General features: G+C 41.4%; 1 protein-coding gene across 4 annotated transcripts in view; it reads right to left on the bottom strand.

The window, feature by feature from the left end:
• Nucleotides 1-6,366, bottom strand: part of Dpp6 (dipeptidyl peptidase like 6) — a 933,905-nt gene that overhangs the window by 365,003 nt on the left and 562,536 nt on the right. The window lies entirely within an intron of this gene.

The raw sequence follows: 6,366 nt of genomic DNA, 5'->3' as shown, positions 1-6,366 counted from the left end.
CCACAATTTCTGTATCCACTCCTCTGCTGAGGGACATCTGGGTTGTTTCCAGGTTCTGGCTATTATAAGTCTTAATCACATTCAGCAACTGACACATGTCCATCGCTAATCGCCTGGGAACCTATGGTATGGCTGGCCCCATTTCTCTTTTACTGGTTCATTTACTTCCTCTTCCTCACTGGTGGCTCCTAGGCTAATGCTAAAATACCAAACAGATGTTAACCAGGTGCTTGAGAGATCTAGGTGAGCAAGACCACATCTGGGTGATGCTGGTCTCACATGGGTGATGAGGGGGCTGCACACAGGCATATCTCCTAAGGAGACCTGGGGGATGAGCCTGGGCTTTAATTTGTAGAAACACACAGGAATTGGTATCATCTCTAGCAGATGTTCCTCTTCTCCCTCTCTCCTCTCTTCACTTCTGCTTCTTATCCACATATCTCCCACTACTACTCTGCATCAACACCCAGCAAGTCCATGTTACAATTAACTCCTCTATATCTGCTGTATCCATGGACACAAATATAACATGAACCAAGCAGTTTGAGAGTACAGGCATGGGCCAGAGAAGGCATGACACTTAGACATCCCAAGAACAATTCATCCTGCCATTTATGGGGTGTGTGCCTCTGAAGGTCAGAGGGCAGGAATACAGTAATGACCTGTTGAGTGTAGGCTATGGCACAGATCAGCAGCTCAGGACAAAGAAGGAGAAATCAGGAAACAGGAGAAGAAGAACCAAAAGAAATGGGAACATCAGACCCAGGAGAGAACACCTAAGACAGAAAGTGTTTAAAAAGGAATGTGGAGAGAGGTGGTGTCAGAGAGGAGGGAGGAAAATGAAAATGGTCAGAAGAAGATTGAGAGAAGGAGTCAGGAGAGAATGGGGGGAAGAGGAGAGGGTCAGAAGAGGAGGAAAAAATTGGTGGGAGGCAGGAGAGAATTGAGGGAAGAGGTAGGTTATGATGGGCCTTTTAATGGCAGCTATTTACATGGTATGTCTTCAAATAATTTCTATCTGAAACAAGGAAAAATTTTACACACCAGGGAGCCAAAATAAAATTATGTAGAAGCTATATATGTCAGGATTATTTCTTAAGCTAAATTCAGACTGATCTTGTACATTTCCGTTCTCTCAGTCAAGCTGAAATTTTTTTTTTTTAATGACCCAATGTCTTTTACTCAGCTTTAGCAAATCTGAGGACACCTTTCTTGCTGCCATGTGTAAAATTGCCTTTTAAGAATCAAGCACAGCTTAAGATGTTTTAAGAGGATGGAGATCTGAGCATCAACACAACATGTCCAACATGAAAAGGGGAGCTGGTGTTTCTGCATGGCCATGCTGTGGAGCTGATGAAAGCAGCATGCCAGAGACTAAAGTGGGGCAAACAATGATCATTTTGTTAGAGATTTGGACCTATAAGAAAAGGTCGTGGTAATTAGTGTACTTATCTGTATCAGGGTGGAACATAATTAATACCTTCATGTACAGCATCTTTGAATAATCCAAAGGTTTTTGGCCAAGAGAAATGACAATTATATATTCCCTAGGACAGAAGAGAACCAACTGACAATTCTAGATATGAGATTTAAATAGTCTCACAAACTTTTCAAAATAAGGCTATTGAAAGTGACATTAGATGCTGCTCCTGGATGTTGATGTGAAAACAAAGACTCATAGGTCTATGGCTGAACTGGGGTTCTTGGGCTATGATTGATCACACAGAATTTATTTTATTTTATTTTATTTATTTTATTTTATTTTATCTTGGCTTTTCGAAGCAGGGTTTCTCTGTGTAGCCCTGGTTGTTCTGGAACTCACTCTGTAGATCAGGCTGGCCTCGAACTCAGAAATCCCCGTCTCTGCCTCCCAAGTGCTGGGATTAAAGGCATGCACCACCACTGCCCAGCCACACAGAATTTATTGTGCTCAGAATGACACAAGTGTTGGCATATGGACCCACTGTCACCAGGATGGCATAAATTTCCACTGCCCAGCACCTCACAAATACAGGAAAGTTAGAGTATGTGATGGTGATTTTTCAAAACTAAAACCTACCCTTTACCGCAGTTTGGAAACTTGCCTGTGCAGAAACAAAATTCTGGCTCAAGCCTTGGTACACCAGTGCCGTGCCAAGCCCTGTGAAGCCTGGCTTCACAAAATGACAGCCCCGAGACACTCGTCACTTCTCAGGTGACTGCATGAATGCCTCCCATCCTCACCCATAAGCTGTTCAGGGAAGGGGCTATTTCTAGACATCCTTGTAACCATGACAGGGTCATATTACAGTGGCCTTTAGAAACTAGAAGAGCAGTTGCTCACAAGCAAGAGGATCAGACTTTAGATCCCCAGAACCCACATAAATGCCAGGTGAACATGGCAGTCAGCCTTCAATTCCAGCCTTACCTCAGAAGATAGCAATGGGACCCCTGGAGCAAGCTGGCTAGCTAGCTAGACTAGCCATATGGGTAAGCTCTGAGTTCAGCTGAATGACCCTTTCTCGATGAATAAGGAAGAAGAATGATTAAGGAAGGCTGCTGACAGAAATCTTGGGTCTCCATAGGCATATGCCTGCAGGTGCCCTCATACAAGAAGGGAGAAGAGTAGGGGGTGAATATGATCAAAATACATTATATATTTTTATGCAATTCTCAAATAATTAATAAAATATTAAAATATAAAAGAAACAAAAGGGGATTTCCATTTTCCACTCAAGCTATAATAAAAAGATTTTTTTAAATAAGATAAAATTCACAAGAGTATTTGATTATACCATCATGTTGTCAATCTTGTATTTAGATTAGCCAATTATTGTGACCATGTTGGCAAGATAACATGGAAACAAAGTTATTCAGAATATATTGCATACCTACAGTAGCAAGGGAGTTGAGTCTAATTCTGAAATAGTCTCTAAGTTTTTAAAGAAAATTTTTCTTTTAGTGCCATGACATTCAAACACTGCCACCCCTTTTAAGATTTCTGCATTTCTCCTCAAATTAACCCATAAATAAAAGAACAAGAAGAGAGCCCATTGGACCCAGAGACACCACAATATTCCACCCCTCCTGGATGTGTTGATTCACTCTGTACCCATGCAGAGACAACTTCAGGTTTTTGTAGCATGCTATAGGTGTACCATCTGAAGCATGCACAGGGGTCAAGCTCAGGGATGGTGGATGCTTGGGGCTGTACCACCTGCCTTAGTTTGCAGACACTTGTCCAGGGTGGCTGTCTAGCACTGTTTCCAGCTACTTTATGGACTGAGCCCACTGCAAGTGTCTTAGTTTCTCTGCAATGCTGTTTCCCGTGGAAGAAAAACAGTTGAAATCTATTTCTAGAAGAAGCCTGAGGTGTATTATGATGGTTTATTAGAATCTAACCTCCCATTTTCCAGAAACAACCAGGAGCCAGCCCTGATGAATCTCACCAATTCATTTCGGAGGCAGAAGGAAGCTGTCCCTAGGTGTTTTGCCCACCTTTTTTAGAAAGCATAAGTCATCCCTCTGGCACTTTACAGGGGGACTCATCTGCATCTAATTACACAGTGGGGAAGTGCCATGCAATAGGGAAGTGATGGACTCTAAATGTGCACCAGGCTTCAAGGGCATCAAGGATGGAAGGAAGCCAAAGAAAATGGTCACTGCTCTTGGTGGCCTTCACTGGACAAACACAGGTATTTAAAGGGCACTGACTGTAGAGATCAAACTTTCCACGCAGACAGAACACAGGAAGTCCTCTATCCCCTGCTTCTACTTCCCTCCCCAGCATTGTTAGGTTTACCTAACAATTGTTATTGTTTACCCCAGGTCATAAAGGGTAGCGTGGACTATCCTATTTCCAAAGGCATTCTCATTTATAAACAAATTACTGGCTTGTGTCATGATTGAAGTTCAGAACTTAGGGAGATGGTTTCTTTTTAACTTGAGTCACAGTAGGAAAACCTAAATGGATTCATATATCTCTTCATTGGAATAAGTATGATAGACTGATCACTGTTTCACAGAGATGTCTCTAAAGAGATGTCATTCTCAGAACCTGGAAATCCATGATAATTCATGCAAAAGAAAATTAGGGAGCACATAAAATTAACATTCCTAGTCAGGAGGCCTCAAAATAGAAAATTAATCTGAATTTTCATGGGACCAATGAGGTCAAGAGGTGTTGGCTGTTAGCAAAAGCAAGAGAGTTTCCCAAAGACACAGCTAACATTTCTGGTTCTGAACAATGTGGCCAGTCTCTAGAGGAGGGGAAGATGAACAAGCAGATTTCCTATGAGCCTCTATGCAGAACCAAGCCTGCACACCTTGACTTGATCTCAGGAAAGCCCACTGCAGACCTGCTAGCTTCAGTATAGGCAAGTAGATGTGTATTTAGTGATAGTCTCAGTGGCAGGAGAGAATGAATTCATCAGAATTGAGCTTTAGTTTTCTTTGTGTGTGCCCATGTATACACAGATGCACATGCATGTGTATCCATATGCATATATATATATATACATATGCCTCTCTCTATGTATTATGTACACACATATATGCATATATAAATATAATTACATAAATATACACAACATATTTATATATAAATATACTTTATATTATATAAATATATTATGAATATGTATTTATATAATATATATACTTATGTTTATATAATACATGTATATATGTTGAGAGAGAGAGAGAGAGAGAGAGAGAGAGAGAGAGAGACCCTCACAGGCCTAGAAGCCAGTCGACCATTATACTGGCTTGGCTGGATAGGGAGCTGCAGTGGTTCTCCTGGTCCCACTTCCCTAGCATTGGGTTTATAAACATACACCACCATGCTTATCTCTTTTTACATGGGATTTGGTCCTCATAGCTCCAAAGCAAGTTCTCACTCACTGAGCTATTCTCTGAGCCACCTATCAGGTTCTCATTGAACATCTCTCACTCTTCACCAACCAGAATTCTAGTGTTTTCAAGAGATGCAAATGTGGCTTGGTCTCTCCCACTGTGACTATGAAGAATTCCTGCCTGTGGCATATCTGGGCTCCACATCTTCACATATGTATCAGGATGAAATGGGACAGTCCCTTTGGAGGAGTGTAGGCATGTAGTCACACAGTCCACACTAGTGGGAGAGGCAGTGATAATTCCCTCCCCTGGAGAGAATGTTGAGAATGAGGGCCATAAACCAGTTCAGGGAAGAGACCTTGGTGGGAGGAGCTCACTGTGACTCTGGCTCTGTTCATTTCAGGTTTTCCAATAACAGGAGGGATTGGTGCAGCTTGGGAAACTCTATCAGTGACTTCTTTGTATACTGGCATATTGATAAAAAGTGAACCCTCACTCTAACCACCTTGTTTAAACTTGGCTTTAAAGAATGCAGTCAAAGTCCTCAGCTATACTGAGAAATACACTTAATCTGTACAAGTGATTAAGGGAGGCAGCCTTCAATTTTCCAATTCATTAATCATTGCAGACATGCCTTTGCCAATAAAGCTTTGACAACGTGCTTTGTTGTGTTCATTTTTCTATGTTCTTTGGTTATTGAGAGATGACAAAACTCATTAGCATGCAATAAAAGGTGGAAAAGACCAAGCTTCAGCTGAAGCCCTTGGCTTGCTCTCAAGGAGGCTTTAACTCTGGGTTCTAAGACTTGAGTCCTAGGATGCTCCTTTTCTCTCTTGATCAGCAATTGGCTAGTTCCAGAACCTGTTGCCTGGAGTGATGGGTGGTAGCAGCTTCCTATTGTTCTAACTCCAGAATATTCCTCAACTCCTTAAATACTGACTGAAGCTGGGAGTGAGGGCTCACACCCTTAATCTCAGCATGTAGGACTTCGAGTCAGGAGGATTGCTACCTGTTTGAGGCCAACTTAACAAAAGACTAAGTTCTAGATCAGATTGGATTACAGAGTGAGACTAAACAAAAAACTCTGGAGAGATGGCTCTGTGGTTAAGACAGCTTGCTGCTCTTGCAGAGGTTTGATTTGGTTGCTAGCATCCATGTGGTGATCAACAACTTTCTATAACTGTAATTCCATGGGATCCAATCCATAGTATTTTCTACATATGGTGCATATATTTGTGTGTGTGTGTGTGTGTTCACATATGTGTATGTGTGGCCTTCTGTGTATATAAAACATATGCATACATGCTGGTAAAATAAAAATAAATAATTCTTAGAAGCATTTTAATGCTTTCCACCCATAGTAATCTAAGTCTTCAATCCCAGAATATAGGGTGAGGTAGGCAGAACTCCCTGAGTTCAAAGCTAGCTTGGCCCACATAGCAAGTTATCAGGCCCAATCAGGGCTATACAGTGAGACCACATTTAAAAAAATAATGACTGATTATTGAAAATAAGGAAACTAAATGTAAATGA

The sequence above is a fragment of the Mastomys coucha genome, unplaced genomic scaffold (genome assembly GCF_008632895.1).
Source record: "Mastomys coucha isolate ucsf_1 unplaced genomic scaffold, UCSF_Mcou_1 pScaffold19, whole genome shotgun sequence".
In the NCBI taxonomy this organism is placed as follows: Eukaryota; Metazoa; Chordata; class Mammalia; order Rodentia; family Muridae; genus Mastomys; species Mastomys coucha.
The sequence above is the reverse complement of the archived record's forward strand: the minus strand, read 5'-3'. Positions and strand labels throughout refer to the sequence as shown.